This window comes from Pinus tabuliformis, chromosome 9 (genome assembly GCF_031772625.1).
Source record: "Pinus tabuliformis cultivar Carrire ecotype Pingquan chromosome 9, CPIR1, whole genome shotgun sequence".
NCBI classification, from domain to species: domain Eukaryota; kingdom Viridiplantae; phylum Streptophyta; class Pinopsida; order Pinales; family Pinaceae; genus Pinus; species Pinus tabuliformis.
Genome location: NC_142307.1, coordinates 21,271,781 through 21,295,732, shown reverse-complemented (window position 1 = coordinate 21,295,732; position 23,952 = coordinate 21,271,781). Strand labels below are relative to the sequence as shown.

Sequence of the window (23,952 nt, the reverse complement as noted above, 5' to 3'; positions counted from 1 at the left end):
TAATAACCCATAATAATAAATGAATATACACTTATATAGATAACCACCCATAATACTTTACAAATAATTCTAATATTTTTTTAATATATAAGAGAAAAAAAAAAAAAAAACCATCCAGCAACATTTTTATATGTTCAATCATCATTAACGACAGTACCTACTACAACATTTGTAGTTTAGTTTATAATTTGAAAACGTCACTACTCACTACAATAATTTTATATGTTATCACTTTGTAATTTAAAATTCACGGAAGGATTGAATTGAATATAAAAAATTGTTTTCGGACACGGCTATGAATTCTGAGCGAACGTACGAGTCAACACTGGGCATAATATTTGATGACAAGTTCACGTTTCCTAAGCTTCCGATCGGTATTTGCATTGCGTTGGTAGATACAAACAGGTAATGTTCTGCCACTACTTGGCCTTATGCTTTACTGTAAGCATATTTCAGGCAATAAACCTTAAACGATTTTCCTAGTATGTTGGGATCATTATCAAATTATATATTTATTTTTGGTTGCAACTCCCAGGGCCTCTCTCTTGTTTTCACCCATAAATGCCATTTAAACTGTGATTATGTTATACTGATACGAACAGCCATGAAATGTTTAGATATAATTGTATTTAATTGTGTTCAAACTAGTTTTCTAAATTTGTAGATCCCTGAATGTTAAACCCTATCTACAATTAGCAAAAATGGTCAACGAACTCATGGCATGGCCGCCCCTCTCCGATTGCTTCGGTTCTCTGGTTCCTTCTGCCACCTCTGCCTCTGCGGCCTCATCTGGCCATCGAGTCTCCTGAAGGTGAATTTGATGCTTTCTACCCAGGACACCATCTAAAGCCCAGACCAGCTGCCTTCCCCACCTTTCAATAACAGAGTAAACTGGTTTCATCTGAAGATTATCCGAGACCGGATGCCTTCCCCACCCTTCAACAAACGAGCAAACTGGTTTCATTTGAAGATATCAGTGGGAAACGTCTTTGTTTATGTTTGAGATGTGTTGGTGCGTCCTCCTCTTCCTAAAAGCAGTGTGGTATTTTCTTCTTGCACTAATCCTGGCCAGATCCATCGAATCACCTCCATACATTACCATTCTTGAGGTCCTCCTCCTACTGGAAATCATCATATTGTCATCCCCTAGCTCGTCGTTCATAAACTGCTGCCACTCTCTAACATTAGAAATGGAGGGTTGATAGCAATCAATAAACATTGATTGCCATATATCCTGGTATATACACCATTTGATCTGAATGCCTCAGATTTGATGCTGTATATCTTAGGATGTATTGCATTTAGTGCTGTACTGCTGGGTGCTTGATGCTTTGGGAGTGCAAAGTGTTTCAGTAGTGTGTTGGGGCTCTACCTTAATGTCCCTATTTAGGCCCTATTTAAGGTTGCCTAGGAGTTAGTTAATTAATGTATGCTGCCATCTTCTTTGAATAAGGTCTGCTAAATAGTAGTGGATAGTTATTTAATTAAAAGGGTCCTCTTTATTAAATATGAACCACTTGGTGGTTGGTACTCATTAATGATGGGATCACAATGGGATCACAAGTAGTTAAGAATTGCTATTGGAATCTCTAATTAAAGAGCTAGGAGGCCATGTAATGTTTTCTCGAGCATTATTGTATTTGGAGCTTTGCTTAGTGAAAGGTCACCCCACCTTAAGAGGCATGTGAACATTGCTTTCTTTATTCTCAATATCATGAATCCAAGGGTTTAATCTACATATTTTATTTTACTTTCTTTTGTATTTGTTTTTTTGCATTTATTATCTTCATATTACTTGGTGTGTGTTTCAAGTTTAAGGGTTAAGGAATACTACAAGTGGTATCAAAGCTCTTTCTTGAGCTAGGACACATATGAATTTTAGTAGAATTTTTCAGGCTAGAGACGCATTTTGACATCATTGAATAACATAGTGATATGTGGTTCAATGGAGAAAACTATAGTTGGGGAAGAATACAAATAGGAAATGCAAGTGGAATCACTTTGTTGGAAACCCTTGTAACGCTTGTTGGTACCTATTCGAGTAGTATCGAATCAAACAACACCTATATACGAAATATCATTTCCACATACTTTTGGATATATTGAAAGTTCCCTAGGTATATTTGAAACCAATTTTAGATAAACTGATAGTCTTCAAAATTCCAAGAGAATGGACGTTATCCTCAACAACAGTGCCAAAATGTTACCTCCCAACTTGTACTTGATCATAAAAACCTTAATCCACAAGGTACAACCCAAGAGGGAATTACTAGGACGATCACCATTTGTTAAAATTGGCAACTAGGGCCAAACTCCATGTGGGTCATCTTATTAATGGAAGTTGATATTTTTCTTGGATCCCTCTCATCGAGAGGTGTAGGATTGATTTGAAGATCATTTGATTCCGATAAGTATTCATGGAGATATGAATTTATTTGTGTTATGGGACAATTCGTCAAGGTCGGCCAGCAACCAAATAAACCCCACTTGTGCTCAATGTTTTAGTATAAATAGAGGTGGCCTTCAAGTCATTTCAAAACACTTGGGATCTCTTTCTCTCTACTTGTCTTTGGGTTTTAGTAGGAGGAGAGATCCTAAGGGATAACGCTGCCCTAATCCAGAGGGCAGAAGCCGGAACTGCCAGAATTGCCGGGAAAAGCCGGAACTGCCGGGAACAGCAGGAACTGCTGGGAATAGCTGGAATTGTCGGAACTGCCGGGAAAAGCCAGAACTGCCGGGAATAGCCGGAATTGCTGGAACAGTTGGGAAAGTTGATGCATAGGGCAAAAGCCGGAACTACCGAAACTGCTGGGAATAGCTGGAATAACCGAAATTGCTAGAATTGCCGAACCTGCCGGGAACAGCCGGAATTGCTGGAACTGCCAGAACTGCTGGTTAAAGTCGGAATTGCCGGAACAGTCGGAATTGCCCAAAACTGTTAGGAACTGCTGGGAACTGCGAGGACTAGCGGGATTGCCGGGAACTGCGGGAATTGTCAGAATTGCCGGGACTGCCAAGAACAATTGGAATTGTCGAGAACTACCGGAACAGCCGGAACTACCGGGAACTGTCGGAGCATCTGTCTCCGAAGGAGAGCAACATGCAAGGGACAACTAACTAACATTGGGACAGTTGTATGGTACTTAGCAACAAATACACCAAGCATGCAATGTTACAGTTAGCATGCAAGGGACAACTAGCATGCAACAACAAGCCTGTTAAGGACAACAAGCATGTTAGGGACAACAAGCAAGCAAGGGACAACAAGCAAGCAAGGTGCAACCAAAGCATAGGTCAGTATGTAAACATGGTGTAGCAATGGCACATAATGTAGTACAATGATGGGTACAGTCATGATTAACGAAGCGTGATGAGATGCAGCATAGTGATGATGGGTGTAGCATGGTACAGCGCGGTGAGGTGTAGCATGATGACGAAATGCAGGACAACGATAAGTGAAGGAGTCACCTTGGAGAATCAGTTGAAGCAACATGTCTTCAACTGATCTCATGTATCATCTTCTTAGAGATGATCTATGCTCCTATCTAGATAAGTCAAAGTGTTGACTTTTGTTGTAAATGTACTATCTCGCTCTCTGTTGAACTATTGAAGAACATATAAGAAGAATTGATCAAGGGTTTCCCCACATTGGGGTTTGTCCTTGGCTAGCGCCACATCTTGTGTCCTCTTGTCTTCGCTTGTCTTCTGCGATTTATGTTTATGTTCTATCTGCAGTTTACTTTAATGCTGATGTGATTGCTAATCTGGAAAAGATATTGAGCTAAATGTGAAAATTGAAATAAATTGCTCTATGCATAGAACATACTTAAAATTAACACCATTGTCACCTAAATAACCTATCCTCTTCACTTTAGGTTGGCTCTCCTTTGGCTCAAGGGGAAGTATCCCTAGTAGTATTACCGAAGATAAGTAATGAGGCATGTTGCCGTTTGAATTCACACCTGGGATTATCGTGGAGAAAATCTTTAACTCCATTTGGTGTGGTCTTGGGGGCAAGTTTCAAGTTGAATTGCTGTCACTCAAATCTCAACTCCTTCGTCTAAGCTAACTCCTAGCAAATCCAAGGGGTTGGACCCTATAAAAATAACTAAGGCTCAACTAATCTATGCTAGACAAGTTAAGTTCTAGGAGTTAATTTTACTGACCAAGACACATCCATTATGTAAAAGCAACAAATGAATTTAAAGTATATTCATAAATTTCATGAGCATAACCGTCTACAAATATATTTCATGAGCATAACCATCTATAAATATAAATATTGCAACAAATCAACAAGTAGATCACTGTTAATATAAAGTACTTGCAAAGTAAATGATCCAAATAAAAGAGATGACCTTGAAAGTAAAACTTGGAAATAAATGCTCAAGAGATAAATGCCCAAAAGTAAATTCTTTGAAAGTAAATGTGGCAATAAAAGTTAAGCAAGTACAATAGTGCTCAATATGAAATGCTTAGGAATGTAAATATGAAAATAAAAGTTAAGCATGTACAAGGATGCTCAATATGAAGTACTTGAAACAAAATGCTTTGTAAATGAAACATGTGTACTCGAAGTAATGACAATTGCCCAAAATAGATGAGCTTTGTGAGATAAGAAGGAAAAATGAGAAAAATTTAAGCACCAATGTTGTAAGATGACTATAGTGAAATGTGTTCTTGGTTTATTTTAAAGTTAAGTTAGATTGCCAATTAGTTAGTTGCAAGATTGAAACAAGTTGCAATTGGACTCCTTCCCCAGGCCTTATCCTCGCCAGGGCTCAGATCTCAGAATAAGAAGTCTTATGGGAAAGAGGGTCCCTAAGTTACTACTTTAACCAACAAGTTTGTGGTAAATTAATTATTGCAAAAGCAAATCTAACTATTGCAAGATTAGATCTAATTTAGAGAATTGCTTGAAATGCAAAGTAAAATAACTAAACTAGATAGCAAATGAAAAAGAGATCGAGCTAAACTAGATTGATGCAATGAAATGAGAAAGGATTGCTTGAAACAAGTAATTGCAAATTAAACTAGGTTGCATGAAGTAATGGAAAAACTTGCATAAGAGAAACTAGATGCATGAAGTAAGAACTAGCCACTTAATCTAGCGTGATTATACTACTCTACTTTAGTTTAGCAAGAAATGAAAATCATTCAAGCACCACAAGGGACACTTCCTCAAATGGGAAAGAGGGGGATGCTTAGGGGAAAAATCCCATAACTCCGAAGAAAAAATGACTTCTTTATTAAATCCCTCTTATAGAGTGAGGGTTGGAGAGGGAGAGTTTACAATAAATCCCTTTTTTCAAAAAGGATTGAAGAAATGTTTTGGAAAGAGCTTACAACGATATTCCTTCAAAGGGTTCAAATGCTCCTCTCCAAAGGTTGCAAGTTAAGAGAAATTTTGAGGAGTTACAAGGGACCCTTTGGCAAGCCAAAAGGTGAAAGGAATGTCTTTCGAAAATTACAATAAATCCCTTGGAAAACCAAGTGGATTATTACAAATATTTCTGGTTTTGTCACAAGTAGTGGTTTAATAAATTTTTTTGGGTGCTTTAATCTTCCAAGATTGGCAAAACCCACCAGCACTCCCCCTCTTTTATGGATCTGCAAAAAAAAATCAGCAAACATGCAGGGTGAAAGATGCCAAAAAAACTTTGGATATCTGCAATGTTAGCACAAAATCTTGATAAAAAATTCCTAGGCAAATTCTAGATTAAATGAATGAAATTCTTATTCTAGAGCAGCCAAGAAGAGCTGAGTTTAATTAGCTTTTCTTGGCTGATTTGTGACTGCTAGGAAAACCACAAAGATAAGCCTTTAGTTTGCTAGATTCAACAACAATGCTCCAAAAGTAAACCTAAGGAATTTAAAGAAGTTTTATAATATTTGAGCAAGAAGAAATGAGAGATATGTTGGAGAAGGCTCTAAAGGTTCTAGAAGAAGAAATTGGTGCAAGGTGAGAATACTCTAATCATTTGAAGATGGGTACTCCAATTGAGGAGAGACCTAAGTCTTCAAGCCTTGAGGTACCTGCAAATTTCTTAAGATTTTGCCAATAGATTAGTCAAGATAGGTGAAGCTTGCATATGGAAATTGAAAGACCATGACATTCAACCAAGAAACATGAGAATTCAATTCCAAAATACAACACCACCAAGAAAGCAAACAAACAACCAAGATTGTTTGCTTCGTCATTTGGGCAACAATGCCCCTATCAAGGCCTATGATAACCGATCAAAGCAAAGCAATGGAATCAGTACAATGTTACCTCATGAAAGATCAAAGCAACCACATAAGTCATACACCATTCTTGCCTCCAAAGCCTTTTTATTGAATGACATAACAAGTACACAATTTAGCAGCAGTTTCCCAAGCTCTCAAGCTTTAATACTGTCTAAGCAATGAGAGTTGAGGTTTATTTATACAAATTCGAGAGAAAATCCCAATGAGAACTGATCAAGCAAGTGGCAATGGGTGTCAATCCCAAGGTTGGGTCGATTTCTCCAAGTTTAGGCAGACTTCTACAAGTATCCCAACGAACTGTTATAGGTGGCCTCTAGCTGACAATGCTGATCCTCTTCAATCTGGTGCGTAGTCCTTCCTTGTTGCTGTTGGAAATTGTAACTAGGGTCGGTCTTCATTTAATGTATTTGAATCATCATGAAATGTATATGTCAAAAGAATAAAGTTATTTATTTATTTATTATTATTATTGTAACAATGACTTATTAAAGCATGGGTTTCATGTTTGGGTCATCATTATATTAGTCAAAGTCCCCATTGTGGACTCCTAGGATTAATATTGAGTTTATAGAGTCATTGTATATTCAAAGAGACCCTTCTTGGGCTTTTGAATCATGTAAAAAGGTTTATTATTGAGTCAAATATAATTTATGTATCCTCCACACCAAGTCGGCCTAGAAGAGATCAAGTCATTTTAAGGACATTAATTCGACCTCACACAGAGCCTATAAATAGAAGCAAGTTGAAGTCATTTGGAGCAACTCATCTCAAGCTAGTTCGATATCTCAAGAGTAGCTGGAGAAGTGCGAAGTAGGACGAAGTGGGTCTAAGGAAGTTGAAGGAAGTGCGAGTTTGGGGAAGTCTAAGGAGAAGAAGAAAATCGAACTTTTGGTGCCTCTCTCTCTTTGTTTCGTGCCCTAGTTTGGGAGATCAAAGTCTTCCAAGTTTCACTGATGCCGAAAGTTGCTGCCTAGTCGAAGTTGTTGGAAAGGAGGTCGAAGATCTGGGAGGCTGACTTGGTGTGGAGGGAAGGTTTGGTCTTTGTCTAGGGTGAAGAGTCTCAAAGAATACTATTGAAAGGAAGAATTTTCTTGACTGGGTTTTCCCCTTGAGGGGGGTTTTGCCCTGGCATAGTGCCTACATCTTGTGTCTCTTGTTTTGTGATCTTCATACACACATAATATGGTAATTGCTTGATGAAAGATAAGATAATAAAGAAGTAAAAGAAGCCAACACACTCACAAGTAATTATCAAGAAAGGAGAATCAAACCCTAATATAACTGCTTTGATTTTCCAACATGGTATCAGAGCTAAGGTCAGGAAAAGTCAAAGATCACTTTGTTGGCATGGATTCTCCCTCTTTGATGAACTATATAAGAATGGGTATCAACACTACTGGAAGTTGGATCAAGAAGGTCATCTACTACTTATTCAACAAGGTCAAAAGTCAAGGATTCTTGGTTGCTCTTATAGGTTCTCTTAATGATGACAATGCATGGATCATTGATAGTGGAGCATCGAGACACATGATAGGAGAAAGTAAACAACTTCATACACTATCAAAGGAGCCATCTTCTCATGCAGTGGAATTGGGTGACAACAAAAGCTATGCTGTTAGAGGCCTGGGATCAACATTGTTGAAGCTGGATAATGGATCGAAGTTGCACCTCAACAACATTCTATATGTTCCAAGTTTGAAAAAGAATTTTCTTTCTATTTCTTGTTTAGAAGATAAAGGGGAAAGAGTTGCTTTTGTTGATGGAAAAGTATTGGTTTGGGGAAAAGACTCTAGCATTGATAAAGCTAGGGTTATTGGAGTTCGTGAAGGAAGTCTTTATAGAGTCATTACACCACCTCCTCAAGCTTTGGTTCATATGGAAATAAGTCCCATTGAGCTGTGGCATAGGAGGTATGGTCATCTACATTATAAGGTCATCCCTACTCTTAGTCAATTGGTTCATGGTATTCCTAATATGAAGTTAGATCATGAAGGTGTGTGCAAGGGATGCTCTTTGGGAAAACATACAAGAAAGCCATTTCATAATAGTGAAACTAGGTCTAAAGAGATATTAGACCTCATCCATTCCGATGTGTGTGGGCCCATGTCTGACAAATCACTTGGAGGTCATCTCTACTATGTGACATTCATTGATGACCATTCTAGAAAGACATGGCTCTACCTCCTCAAAACAAAAGATGAAGTATTTGATAAGTTCAAGGAGTTTAGGGCCGAAGTGGAAACCCTAACCGAAAGAAAGATAAAAACTCTGAGGTTTGACAATGGTGGGGAATACACTTCTAAGGAATTGATTGCATATTGTAAGGAAGCAGGTATTAAGAGGGAGCTCATTGTTCCCTATTATCCCGAACAAAATGGATTGGCTGAAAGGAAGAATAGGTCAATTGAAGAAGGCATTCGAACTATGCTCCTTGATCAAGACCTACCAAAATTCTTATGGGGAGAAGCAACAATGATAGCCGTATACATTCAAAATAGAAGTCCTCATAAGAGTCTTGATAATACAACACCTGAAGAAGTATTCATAGGAAAGAAGCCAAGTGTGGATCACCTTCGAATCTTTGGAAATCCAACATACATCCATGTTTCGAAAGACAAGCGAAAGAAGTTGGATTCTACAAGTATCAAGGGAATATTTGTTGGATATAGTCTCTCTTCAAAAGCATATAGAATCTACATCAAGGAAGGAAGATATATTGAAGTAAGCAAGGATGTCATATTTGATGAAAATCAAGCATACAAGAAATCAAAAGATATTCCTATTGATTCTGATGACGAAGAAGTTCCCATATTTGAAGAAGAAGAAGTTCATCATGAAAACTCTACTACAAATCTCAAAGAAGAAGGACCAAGTGAGCCTATTCAATCGGTGGTCATCCCAACCACAAGGAAAAGGCCAAATTGGTTGAAAGCTACATTGGAAGATGTTGAAGGACATGAAGCTGCGAAAGGAACCTTCAGGGAAAGAAAGAGACCGAAGAGATATTCTGGTTATGCTGCATATATGATGAAATTGATTGAAGCCGAACCATCTACATTCAAGGAAGCTGCGCATCAAGAGGTTTGGAAGAAAGCAATGTAGGAAGAATATCAATCCATCATGAAGAATGGGGTTTGGGAAATCGTTCCTAGACCTAGTGACAAATCGGTTGTCACATCTAAATGGATCTATAAGATCAAACATGCTGTTGATGGAAGTATAGACAAGTACAAAGCAAGATTCATTGCAAGGGGTTTCTCTCAAAAGGAAGGCATTGATTATGAAGAAACCTTTGCACCCACAACAAGGTATAGTACCATTAGATCATTGGTTTCATTGGCTGCTACAATGGGGTGGAATATCCATCAAATGGATGTGAAGACTGCATTTTTGAATGGTACCATTGATGAGGAAGTGTACATCTAACAACCCAGAGGCTTTGAAGTTAATAACAAGGACTCTCATGTTTGCAGACTTAAGAAAGCCGTATATGGTTTGAAGCAAGCACCTAGGGCATGGTATGCAAGGATGGATGCATATCTACTTAGAATTGGGTTCGTAAAGAGTTCTGTTGATCCTAATCTCTACATCAAGGTCATGAATGATGAGTCCATCATTATTCTACTTTATGTGGATGATCTATTCATCACAGGTGTGGAGCAAAGAATTCAAGAATGCAAGAAGATGTTGGCAATTGAATTTGAAATGAAGGATCTAGGACTGATGCACTATTACCTAGGTCTAGAAGTATGGCAGAGACTTGGGGAGATATATTTGGGGCAAGGAAAGTACATCATCAAGTTGTTGTAGAAATTTGGGATGATGGATTCCAAACTGATGACTACTCCTACGATCACCAATCTCAAGAAGTCGAGGGACTCTGACTCTAGTCTTGTGGATCTTACCTCCTATCGACAGTTGGTGGGTTCCCTAATGTATCTGGTAAATACTAGGCCATATATATGTTTTGCAGTAAACATTCTTAGTCAGTTTCAGTTGGAGCCTTGTCATGATCATTGGATAGCTGCAAAACATATACTGAGGTATCTTCATGGCACTATATATCTTTTTTTTTAATGAAGTCGGGTACTTATCTATTATAAAAGCCTGAGTTACAGAGATCTATTACATTGCAGAAGAGAGATTTTTGATCTGAGGAGCAAAAGCGGGTTCGCAGACCCATATTCCTCAATACTTCTCTTGTTTAATCTGAAAGCAAACTGAAGACGACTGTATTGCCTTACAAAGGAACCTCCTAACCAGCTAAATTTACAATGCATCTGTTAAGGGAAATGTTGGGTGACAGAATCCTCCTGGTTCCTGGCGCTTGCCTTGGTTGAGGCTTCAGCCTGGTAACTCTGGGTAAGGGAGCGGATGTGTTCCATGGCCGCCTCCAGGTGGCTGCATCGCTCTTTCAACCCTTCAATCTCATTCTTCCTTTTGTCCAGTTTTTTGCGCTTTGAGTTCCTATCTGCATGGTAATCATCTTGCAGCTCTTTAAGCTGCTTGGTTAGCTGATTGATCATAAATGTATGGGCCTTGCACATGGTGCAGTCCCTGTTGTTGAAGATGTTGTCCAGAGGATTGGCTGGATGAGCTTGGTCAGCGGGTTGATTCTGTTGTTCGGCCATATTAGCTAACAGAGGACTGGGATTCGAAGGAAGAGAAGTCCCAAGATGAGCGAGGAGCTGGAGAATAAAGAGAGGGGACGAGGTGTCACAGTGGTTCTGTCTCAGGCGAGAGGAGAGCGAAGGAATCAGAGTGATGAGGGTAGGCTGTGGAAGAATATCCGGAGCTTTCCTGCCAACCAGAAGCAAAGATATCAGAGGATGTAAAACAAGTAAACTTAAAACAGCAGTTACCAGGAGCGCTCTGCTGATCTTTGAGTCCCGATGAGTGATGATGCCTTCAGCGAGGTGTCTTCTACTTATGAAAATGCAGTGGAGGTGCAGAGCATTGCCCGGAGCTGTGACCACTGTTACTAGGAGCTCGTTGTTGACCTTTGTATCCCGTTGAGTGGTGCTGCCTTCAGCAAGGTGTCTTCGACTTGTGAAAATGTAAAGGAGGTGCAGATCATTGCCCGAAGCTGTGCGAATACAAGAACCCTGTCTGCGATTTATAATGCCATGAAGGGTCCTCCCGATCTCGAGTAGAGTCTGAGCAGATCTAATCTCGGGAGAGGGAAGATCTGAAGATTTGATTTGGTTGCTGTTGAGGGGCGTGCTGAGAAGATGGGCGCAGCCCCCGTTTCTGAGAATGTCTGCGCTGGTCAGATGGAGGATCCCGATGTGATAAAACACAATGATGGTAGACAGATCATGAGGGAGATTGGATTTTCGATGGAACCGGGTAGTGCAGTAGGGGGAGGGCTGGATGAGAAGGGGTTTGTACCTGCTTTGACTGAAATTCTTGGGAGGGGCAGCGGGAGAGGCCCGCTTATGGGATGTCTTTCTCGTAAACCATATCATTTTCCTTGACTTGACCCGCTTGCCTTTCAGTAGCCTTGTTTGCCTGTGCATCTGCTTCCACATTGTTTGCTCGTAGGATGTGCTTAAAGGTGGCTCCTCCAATAATTTTGATGTTGTCCATTATCCTTCCTTTGATGTTGTTTAAGGCTGCTTGATTGAACTCTTTCCCTGTGATCATTGCTGCTATGATGATGGCAGAGTCGCCACGATCAGAAGGTTTCTAATGCCCAGGTTCCTGGCAATGGATGTCCCCAGAAGGAGGCTGTATGCCTCTGCCTTATTGTTTGTCATGATGCCCAGACCCCATTCAAACGTGACTAAGTTTCTCCCTTGCTCGTCTTTGATAACTCCACCTGCTCCCGCTTGACCTGGGTTGTTCTTTGATGCACCGTCAAAGAAGAGGGTGGGTCTATTTTGCTTTTGGATCCAATTTTTAACTTCTTCCTTCGTCCCTCTCAGTTTCCATTCCGTATGCCTGCTTCCTTTGTTTACTATTTTTTGAGTGCTTCTTTCGCATTTGAATTTGTTAGACCACTCTTTTATTTTTGCATCTGTCGGTTCCAATTCCTCCTGGGCTATACCGTTTGCCTCTATGGACTCAGAGATGAGGGCCATCGTTTTGGCTAGAACACTGGAGGTACTAGGCTTTTTGTTCTTGAAAATGCATTTATTCCTTGCAATCCATATCTGCCAGCAGAGGTTGGCAGGGATGCTATTCCAAATCCTTTTGGCTAGGCCCTTGCACTTACCAGATTGAGGGAAGCTGTTTCCCCATTGTTTCTGGAAGAGAGTGATCTGGTTGGGAAGGTCCCTGATGTTTAGAGGGCTGGTGATGAGCTTCCAGCACACTCTTGCGAAGGGGCAGTCCATGAAGAGATGGTTACTGCTTTCCTCTTCCTCCCTGCACATGCAGCAAATTGAAGGGCCTTGAAGGCCCTTCTTCCTGAGGTTTTCAGCAGTCAGGATTTTGCCATGTAGAAGGGTCCAGTTGAAACACTTAACCTTTGGCAGACATTCGGTTCTCCATGTTGCTTTGTGAAGTGGCCAATTGTTTAGTGCTGAGGCATTTTGCAGAACTTTGTATCCCTCTTTAACTGTATAGCTACCACCATTAGGGTCCCAAACGAATTTGTCTTCCACCATTCGGTTTGTTGGGGCTGAGCCTGTCAGCGAAGTCTTGAGCTCGGCCCAGAGGTTCTTGAGGATCTCAGGGAGGGGGAGTGGTCTCCAACCTGTCCAGCAGTTCTGATCCCAGAGAGAGATATCGTACAAGGTTTTGAGCTTTGCCTCGTCCATCCACCTTTGAAGGGGCCTATATTTGATGAGCGTTGCCCTTGCCTCCATGCCCATTATCCTGTCCTCCCATATATTAATATCTCTGCCATTACCCGGGGCTCTTGAAATGCATGATTTGAAGTGAGGAAGAGTCTTTTTAATCAGCTTCCATACAGGAGTACACGGTCTTTCGATGATGTTTTCTGATAGGATGTTGCTATTGACCCCGTTTAAGTACTTCCTCTTGATGACCTCTGTCCACCAGGTCCCTCTCTCATTGAGAATTCTCCAAACCAGTTTGTAGCCCATTGCCATGTTTGCTAGCTTTGGTATTCTGATGCCAAGTCCTCCTTTTTCTGGGGGGAGAATGACTTTGTCCCACTTAACAAGGCTGAACTTTTTTGTGTCCTGCTTTCCTCCTTTCCATAGGAAACCTCTGATAATCAGCTCCATGTGTTTGTGGATGCCTGTCGGGGCAAGAGTAGTAGCAAATTGATAGATTGGGAGGGCTGAGAGTATGGCCTTTATGAGAATGATTCTGCCTGCCAGGTTGAGCCAATACACTCCCCAGCTCTGTAGTTTCCCTCTCAATTTCTCTATTAGTTTTGACCAGATCTCGGCTTTGATTGTTTCTTTGGCCAAAGGTAATCCTAGATAAGTAAAGTGGGACCAGTTCCCTTGGGCAGGGATTTCCATGATTATGGAAATTCTCTGGTTGATGTTTCTTGGGACATTCCAGGTGTAGATCATATACTTCTTGTTGTTTAGTTTGCCTCCGGAGGCTTGGAGGAAGAGATCCAATGCTTTCTTGAACCTTCGGGCCATTATGCTGGAGGCACCCCCTATTAGTAGAGTGTCATCTGCGAAAAGGGAGTGATTAATTCCCTTAGATCCTCGGACTATATCCACCCCTGTTATTTCTTTGATTTTTCGCTTGTTTTCCAAATGTAAGCTGAGGGTTTCAGCCACAATAATGTAGAGAAAGGGTGACAATGGGCACCCCTGCCTTAGGCCTCTGGAACTCTTGAAGGCGTTGCATGGCCTTCCGTTGATGAGGGGTGCTGTCCAATTGTGGGAAATGCATTCCATGATCCTGCTAGTAAAGTGCTCTGAGATGCCAAATTTCATAAGGACTGCCTGGAGGAATGCATGGTTAACCCGATCAAAGGCGTTTGCCATATCCAATTTGATGATCATGCCCTTCTCCTTCCTGGATATGCTGCTGTGTATTGCCTCCTGGATGAGGATGACATTATCCGTTATATGTCTCCCAGGGACAAAGCCACCCTGGTTTTCGGATATGAGGGAGGGAAGGACCTTTTTAAGCCTATTCGCCAGGATCTTAGTGATGATTTTGTACGAGACATTACACAGGGAAATAGGGCGGAATCTGTCAAAAGATTGGGGGCTAGGGTCTTTGGGGATAAGGGCTAGATGAGAGGACTTAATACTGCTACCCAGCTTACATTTTGCAAAATTTTTTTTTGCCATTCTGACATAATCCTTCTTGATAGTTTCCCAATGGGTTCTATAAAAGGCCACTGTAAAGCCATCAGGGCCAGGAGCCTTATCCAATGGCATGCTGTAGATGGACTTTTCTATCTCCTCCGTTGTGATTTCCTTATCTAGATCTTTGTTTTGAGCCTCTGTGATTTTGCTCTCAATTATGTTTAGGAATTCCGGTTTTTCCATGTAATGAGGGTCAGCAGTTAGAAGAGTTTGGAAATGCCGGGACGCTGCTTCCTTAATCTCACCTTGCTCTGTTAAAACTCTGCCCTCAACTGATATTTTCCCAATGTTGTTCCCTGCTCTCCTCAATTTGATGTTATTATGAAAAAAAGAGGTGTTTTTATCACCTGATTTGAGCCAGAGGCACCTCGATTTTTGCCTTTGCTCTTCTTCTTCCACTCGATTCTGCTTGTACAGCTCCATGTACAGATCATTTTCTTTCCTTATGTCATCTTCTGTGTCTTGGCTTTTCTCTTTTTCTTGATTCCACTCCGCTAATTTCCTTTGGAGGTCGCTTTTCCTTTTCTCTGCCTCTGTTGCATAGTTCCTCGCCCATTGCTTGATGGCTATCCGGAGAAGTTTTATCTTTGTTTCCCATACATAGTGCGGGGATCCTTTGATTTCAGTTGCCCAGGTGTCCCTTACCAAGTTCCTGAAAACCTCGCTGCTGTCCCACACTTTGTTATATTTAAAGGGTAACGGTCCCAGGTTTTCCCTTTTAATCAGATTCAGAGCTACAGGTTTATGGTCTGAGATAAAACCTTGTATAATTGAGCTTTGGATCCTTGCGAAGTTGACCATGATTCTTTGCTGAACTAGAATGCGGTCCAGCCTCTCTTTGATGTTGTTTTTACCGGTTCTCTTGTTTGACCAAGTAAATCGCCCGTTCTGAGGTGGGATGTCAACAAGACTGTGCTCTTGAATGATTTTTTTTAAAGCATCCCTTGAGGGGTCTGCGAAGAAATTTCCTCCCAATTTTTCCTCCGCATTCCTTATTAAATTCAAGTCTCCTCCTAGGAAGATGTTTCTGCCCTGAGCATTCATTAAATCAGATGTGATTGACTCCCAACAAGCGGCTTTTTCTCTGAAGTGGGGAGGGGCATAAACGTTGTATATGGTGTATTCCTCAGTCATGGAGATGTTTTGCATATCTGTTCTTAGCCACCACCTATTCTGCCTGCTGTCCTTGAGTTTCCATTTGTTTTTGTCCCATATTGTTCCTATTCCTCCTGAGGCCCCTGATGCGCTCAGTGCCATTCCTTCGTAGCTTCTGCTTCTTTTCACACTGCTCTGGAATTCTTGTTCAGTTATTTTGGTCTCCTGAAGTAGTAGAAAGTCTGGGTGTTCCAATTTGAGAAGGTCGCGGACTGCATTAGTTTTTAGGGAGGAGCCCATCCCCCTACAATTCCAAGAGACCAGATTCATCATTTACTATATTTGTTATGTGTTCCTCCTTTCTCCTTCATCTTCTCCCCGCTTCCTTTGGCCTTGTCTAAGTATGTATCCATTGGCTGTTGGGTCCCTGTTGCCATTTCTTTTGCTGCATTCTCGTCCCTGATCTCTTTATTTGATTTCCTTCCAACTTTCCTGGGTGGATCGGTGGATGTGGTGATTTCCTTCGTCTTGTTTCTTGTTAGGATTCTTTCGATCGTTGGGGGAGGGGAGGACTGAGGGGGAGAGGGAGGGGCTGTTCTGGGGCCTCTCGGTGAGGGGGGGGGGGATGGAGGGTCTTCTATTGATAGAGATTCGAAAGGGTTAGAGGAAGGGGGGGGGGGGAAGAACCAGATCCGGAGGGGTGAGAGGGAGGGGTTGGTGTTTCAGATGAGGGCTTTGAGGAGGTTCCAGGAGGGGGATTTGTTTTCTTCTTCTTAACTTTTTCCCATACTTCTTCAGGGGTTTCATCATTGTTTTCAGAGTTTATAGGTTTGTTCTTACTACATCTATTAGCAAAATGCCCATATTCATGACATACCTTACACTTGAACGGCAGCTGTTCATAGTCCACTTGCTGAATGTGCGTCCACTGGTCGACCTTGAGTTTGATCGCTTCTGGTAGTCCTTTCCCCAAATCCACTTCTACGCATATCCGGGCACATGCGTGCATGTTTTCTCTTGGCTCCGATCTGTCGATGTATTTCCCTACTGCGTTTCCTATAGCTTTCACCGATTCGTCTCCCCAGCAATGGAGAGGCAGATGGGGGAGACGGACCCAGACCGGGACAGCGCTGGGAACGTCCATCTCGGGGTCAAAGTCGGGAGTCCATCTGTTGAGGTAGAGTCCTCTGGTGTCCATGAAGTATGGACCGTTCCTGAATATGAGATTGCGATCTTCCACCGTTTCGAAAAGGAAGGTGAAGAAACCCCTCCCGCAGAATCTTATTGCGATCTTCCCTTGGACCATCGAATTCCAGTTCCTTTCTACCCAGCGTTGGACTGTGCGGGGAGAGGGCCATAGTCCCGTGAACTGTCCTACCAAGCCCCGATCTGCCAGAGCGACGGCTGCTCTCCTCGGAAGGGCAGGAGGGAGCGAAACTTCTGGGATTTCATCAAGCTTCTTAATAAACTTTGAGGCTGTAGGGCGAGCTTTCTCATTGGTATTCTCTTGGATGAGGGAGGCAAAAGACTTCTCCAGATCCTCCTGATCATGGGATGGGGGATCCATTGCAGGGAAGGTCAGAAGCGCAGGGGGCGCTCCAGCGGAAAGCAGAGGGAGGGATGGGCCGCAGGCCCCCAAAGGAAACGGGCAGAAGGCCCCAGGGTGACAGGGAGGGCGAGCAGAGGGGGAGAGCAGCCCAGCAGCAGCGCTGCCAGGCGCAGGCGCTCAGAGGGTCAGGCTACGCAGCAGCAGAGGCCGCGGGGAGCAGAGCGCGCGGGTTCCGATCGCTTCTAAACATAACAATGGATGTTTTCTTCATGGCACTATATATCACTGCCTAAAGTATGATAGTATTAGAAGTCAAGCTAATTGGCTTCACAGACTTTGATTGGGGTGGCAGTGAGACCGATGGAAGTTGCATTGCCAGAGGATGTTTTAGTCTGGGAGCCGCTATGATCTCATGGATGAGTAGGAAGCAAGATCCCGTTGCATTAAGTAGTGCTGAGGCAGAGTATGTGGCTGTATGTGAAGTAGGAAAGGAGGCTGTTTGGTTAAGGAAGCTTCTGACAAATTTGTTTGAGAAGTCTCTGGGTCCTACAATGATTAATTGTGACAATCAAAGTTGTATCAAGATGTTTAGAGATCCCATGTTTCATTCTAGAACGAAGCATATTAATAATAAGTTCCACTTTATTAGGAACTTGGTGTAGGATGGGATCATGAAGTTGGAGTATGTCTTGATAGGTGAACAGGTAGCAAACATACTAACAAAGGCTCTTCCTAATAAGAAGTTTGAGTATTTGAGAAACCTGCTTGGTTTGGTAGACATTGCTGATTGTATTAAAGATAAGGAAATGGAAGAGATTTGTTGAGGCTGTGCGAGTGAAGCATTGCCTGGGAGGACATTGGGCCGACACTTTCTGTTGATGTCATGGTCCCAAAGAAGGGAGGGTGGCATGGGTCGTAGAGCTTTGACCATGGATACGCACCTAGGTCCCTGGGTTGGTGGTTAGCAAGTAAGCCTGATGGTACCTAGAGGGGCTGAAAGCTTGAGTCCACCTTATTCCCACTTGGATAGATTTCCTTGGTCAGGAATCTAGTCTGTGGCATTGCAGTGCCTAAATTGTTGAGAGACCAATGGATAGATTGCCCTGGTCAGGAATCTAGTCCATGGCATTGCGGTGCCTAAAGTTCTTCATTGTTCATATAGTTTGAGATCTTCTATTGTATTTGTATATGATGAATACCTCCCTAGTTAAGAGGGAGTGTTGGAAATTGTAACTAGGTTCGGTCTTCATTTAATGTATTTGAGTCATCATGAAATGTATTTGTCAAAAGAATAAAGAAAATAATTTTTATTATTGTAACAATGACTTATTAAATCATGGGTTTCATGCTTGGGTCATCAATGATCATTATATTAGTCAAAGTCCCCATTGTGGACTCCTAGGATTAATATTGAGTTTATAGAGTCATTGTATATTCATAGAGACCCTTCTTGGGATTTTGAATCATGTAAAAAGGTTTATTATTGAGGCAAATATAATTTATGTATCCACCACACCAAGTCGACCTAGAAGAGATCAAGTCGTCTTAAGGACACTAATTCGACCTCACATGGAGCTTATAAATAGAAGCAAGTCGAAGTCATTTGGAGCAACTCATCTCAAGCAAGTTCGATATCTCAAGAGTAGCTGGAGAAGTGCAAAGTAGGACGAAGTGGGTCTAAGGAAGCTGAAGGAAGTGCAAGTTTGGGGAAGTCTAAGGAGAAGAAGAAAATCAAACTTTTGGTGCCTCTCTCTCTGTTTCGTGCCCTAGTTTGGGAGATCGAAGTCTTCCAAGTTTCATTGGTGCCGGAAGTTGTTGCCTAGTCGAAGTTGTTGGAAAGGAGGTCGAAGATCTAGGAGGCTGACTTGGTGTGGAGGGAAGGTTTGGTCTTTGTCTAGGGTGAAGAGTCTCAAAGAATACTATTGAAAGGAAGAATTTTCTTGATTGGGTTTTCCCCTCAAGGGGGAGTTTTCCTTGTCATACTGCCTACATCTTGTGTCTCTTGTTTTGTGATCTTCACACACACATAATATGGTAATTGCTTGATGAATGATAAGACAATAAAGAAGTAAAAGAAGCCAACACACTCACAAGTAATTATCAAGAAAGGAGAATCAAACCCTAATATAACTGCTTTGATTTTCCAACAGTTGCCATGTGTGGGTGAGAGGGGGATAAGTGGAAACAATATCCCACTCAACTTGCAGCAAACCCAAGTGAAATTAGGCCCAAAACTGCTGTGAGAAACCACTTGTCAACACATCGCTGCGTATCCCTCCAATTCTGACCTGCATGGGTCTCTAGTTTGCCAGCGCAAAATTGCAGTGTAGGCTGAATGTTATGTTAGGTGAACAAGTGTTGAAGGAGGGGGAATGAGGTGGGTGTTAACTCCCCTCTCTCCTAGTTGACTACCCCTATTTTCCACCTATCAAAGAGTTGTAACTCGACCCCTAGAAGAGAGGAACTCAACCCCCTTCATTTGGCTATAGATGGTCCTCAAATCGTGGAAACCGGTCCCCTTTATTTGTAGTTGAAAGAAGCAATTCGTCCCTCCTATGTGGAAACCCACTCAACCTTCTTATGTCATCCATTTGACTTGAGTTATTTTCCAAATCATCCTTTGACTTGGAACATGCTTTTATCATGTCCTAGTTTATTTGTTTATTGAATTTCCTTGTCTTTTTCCTCACTTTTTTGAGCAAAACTAGGTTTTCGTGGGGAAATAATCATTTTTTGACCCCCAAAGTGGGTACTATGATAATGTTGGTGCTCTGAGCATGAATTTTGAGCACTCACATGCCACCAACATTTCCTAACGCCACTTATTTACATTATTACATAGAAAATTAATTAAAAATCTTATCCTGCAGGAATTTTCTATTATTTAAAAAATCCTAGAAAGACATAGTCAAATTTCGTAAGACTTTGGATATGGCCTAACATGGTAATATACATTGACTCTAGACTCAAAACACACCCAAGGCCCAACTATTAAGCTGCACTCCATCTTTGGGGATATATGAATGAAAAAACTCGACTAGTTATTTATCGCTAAAAAGCGAAAATAATTAGTCAAGTGAAAGAAACACTATTGAGTGGACTCACTTGGTAACCAGGTCCCAAGTTGCCTAAGTTTGTTACATAAGTTCATCATGCTAGCATTCATTTATTACAATCCCCCTGTGGGGGTATGGAATTTGAGAGAAGAAAGTAGAAGAGGACAAAGAAGAAGGGGCAAAAAGGCCCTAGTGGACTTCTGATCTTCGAAAAAATTGATAAGTGCTTTGTCCATGAGGCAATGAGGTCTTCGTTCCCTGCCATGTGCATATGAGTAGGTAACAAGGCACAATGTGATATGAGAGTGGCTTTAGTAGTAATGCTTTTTTTTGTATTTTAGGATATAAAGGGGGTGATGAAAGGAAATAGAAATTAATGCCAATCCAACAAGGGAAATGAATGAGGTCTTCGTTCCCTGCCATGTGCATATGAGTAGGTAACAAGGCACGATGTGATATGAGAGTGGCTTTAGTAGTAATGCTTTTTTTTGTATTTTAGGATATAAAGGGGGTGATGAAAGGAAATAGAAATTAATGCCAATCCAACAAGGGAAATGGAGTCAAGGGATATCTACGAGGGCTTATTTTCTTATGTGTTCGCATTGGAAGTAGGACCAAGAGACTCAATACTTCCATAGTAAGCTTGTTGGAATTTAATGCAAACATTTTACGAGGAAATGAGGAGCTTCAAAAGGATCTACCTTGAACTAGAAAACTCATCATTAATATAGTACTTGAAATTGATGACCTTGCTAGGGTTCCTAGAGGATAGACAAAGCAAGAAATCAACAAACAACTATGAAACTAACAAAGGAGCAATGGAGAGGAGTTAGCTCACATGCAAAATCCCTTCTAGGTGGTAGAGTTTACCCTTCCAATGGATCAAGTTGCTAGTTTATGTAGAAGAAACAACACCAAATACAAACCTTTAAGCATCAAAATATTATGCACTTAATAAAGAAAGAGGCTTTAGACATCACATATGATCCAAGAAAGATGTATCCATTAAGCTCCATGGTTGGGGAGTTCTAAAATTCGAACCATGAGTACAAATGAGGAAGGATATTCTTTATATAGAGTCTAACTCAACTTCCTTTACAATAAAATATTAATATCAAATGTGAAAACACCAGATCTAGTCTAGGGAGGAGTAAAGAACTATTTTCTCCAACTAATTAATCAACAATACATAAAATAATGAAGTGGTCATAAGTACAAGTCTCCACCAAACATATGCCCAAAAGAGTTGGACATCCCAAATCAAAGAAGGAATGAGATGAGTCAAAGGTGCAATGTCTAGCCTCCAAAGGCTACCAAGTTGATAAATCCAAAACCAACTTCTGAAAGTAGGGAAGAGCACCCTAGATTTAGAGTTTGGAACCTCCTAGATCTCCAAAGTGGATGTGTAGCTTGCCAAGGTTAAATGTCCAAGTACAAAGCCTTAAATAGATGCATAAAAATATGGACCATGTGGTTTCAAGTGCTAGGGTGTTCTTCACCATGTTCATATATCAATAATGATCTCCCCAAATAACCAAAATGATCAAGTGAAAAATGTGAGGCGTTCCTCAAACAAGTGGTCAAAATGCGGTGAGAATTTTCTACTGATAGATTTTAAAAGCACCATAGGTGCAACGAATTTTTTCAAAATTTCTATTATGACCACATTTTGGAAATCTTGTGGCCACTCTACATATGATGGCATTGTTCTAGTGGAAATCTGGGCACTTTGTCAAAATATATTTGCTCATGGAGCTAGGTTGCTCTCAAAATATGCCATGCAACCCTAGATCTAGGGTTTTGAATCTCCTAGATCTTCTCCAATTTGGGATGTCTTCAACTATAAATGCAAACAACCTTCTTCCAAATAGATGTCTCCTCAAAATAGTGCATGAAACCATGAAGAACCTCCTCAAGAGACTCGTGGCATCTCCCAAGGTGGACGTTCCATAAATAAGTATGAGAAGGTGTGCAAAGTAACTTCCGAAATGGATATAATCCTCAGATCCTTAATATGTGGAATCACAATAACATTCAGCCATCTCCATAAAGAAGGGATGAACCCTCTTTAATCCAATGATATGCCTTAACATGAGTGCAAGTAATCCCTCAAGATGGCTCATGTGGACCAATAAAGCATGATGTGGTAGATCCAAGGAAGAGTAAGTCAAATATGCCATGAACCTTTATGCCAAGTCATCGAGAGCCCCACTAGCTCGTGAATGAAAAGGACGACCTCTTCACAATATGCATGAAGGGAAGATAAGTCTGCATGTGCTTCCAATCGTGGGTCTAGGAAGGGGAGCGCTTAAGGTGATATCATGCTCCATGTTACAAAAAATCCTTCCATATGTGACTATTGTCCATTACAGCTAGGGTGTTAAAGAAAAGAAGCCCCAACCATGCCCCTATCCATCCATCCAAGTAACAAAGCATATGTAGAAAGGTAAGTACATGCCAAGTGCTCTATGTCACGATGAAGGTAATTAATAGAGATGCCAATAAAATGTTCACTTAGCCCCAAATTGTTAGGGCATTTCACCAAGAGATTTATACGTCCTCATGTCCAATCATCTAGCAAGGAATGCAGACTAGAACATCGCATGATTAGGTGTAATGCTATCTCTATGATAAGCATTTATATAAAGGAATACATCATCAAAACCTCCAACACATCATCATCCATGTGAACAACAATCCATGGAACCAAGTGAACACCCTAACCATCCAAACCTCCAATCTTGGTCGTTGATATGTCAACGAGAAAAGTATAAGAGGAGGCTTGAGGGTCACTTGGAGAGTACACCAGATGATCAATCATCTTATTCTCTAGAGCGGGGTTTGCTAAGAGAGATAGAACCAATGATCGGAGTTGCAGCTGAGGGGCAGTGAGTACAGAGAGACAAAGAGGCAGAGATAGTGTCAGGAGATCAGCGCAAGAGCTAGAGAGAGTGGCGTAGTAGCAGCCAGGGCTCATGCAGGGCCATGTAGAGGTAGCTAGGAGCTGTGCAGTACTTCAGAGAGGCCAGCATAGCTGACGCAGAGGGCCAGAAGGCTGACGTAGGGCCTCCTGAGGTTGATGCAGGCCCATTCAGGGTGACGCAGGGCCAGCGCTGGGCAGAGAGAGGTTGATGCAGTCCAGAAAGGCAGACGCTGGGGTTTCTGGGGCAGATTGGAGCTGAGGAGCTGCCGGAGGGTTTATCCGGGGTTTCAGCCGGGACATTTGTCTCAGACTGAGAGGTACTACTACCAAGGGCATTCTCTGTTGGGTAAGTCGGATTTGGCACCTAGATTGTACTCTGAAATTGCTTAATAAGAAAACCCTTAGATAGTTGCACTGGTTTTCCCGCATTGGGTTTTTCCGGGGACATTGGTCCAAAAATAACGGTGTCATTTTGTGTGCTTGTATCTATTTCCTTCAGTTGATGATCTGTAATATGTTGAGCATGCACTAGTGTTTATTTTCAGTATTTACATTGTAAATAACTTGTTAAGTAACGAAACAAGTAGGTAGGAATAAATCAGTAAAGTGCATGGAGGGTTTCTAACTAGTAGACTTAGAAACTTCAACATGGTATCAGAGCGTGGTTGCAGATCACAGGAGAACTGAGGACATCAGCCGAGCAGAGCAATAGCAGCAGAAAACAGCTGTCCCGAGTGACAAAAGCTGTTCCTAGCAGAGCAGCAACAAGGGAAGGGTGATGCAGTGCCTGCGTCATCAAGGGTGAGGCAGGAAGAGGCAGTGCAAAGG

General features: G+C 41.6%; 1 protein-coding gene across 4 annotated transcripts in view; it reads left to right on the top strand.

Moving 5' to 3' along the window:
- The first annotated feature begins 245 nt into the window (after positions 1-245).
- LOC149146909 (uncharacterized) overlaps positions 246-23,952 on the top strand; it is a 102,972-nt gene continuing 79,265 nt past the window's right edge. Inside the window, exon 1 of one of the 4 annotated variants that reach the window (XM_089438248.1) lies at positions 246-405. The gene's annotated coding sequence lies outside the window, so the exon portion shown is untranslated. The remainder of the gene's footprint in view (positions 406-23,952) is intronic. The other 3 variants (XM_089438250.1, XM_089438249.1, XM_089438251.1) reach the window with 3 other exon arrangements.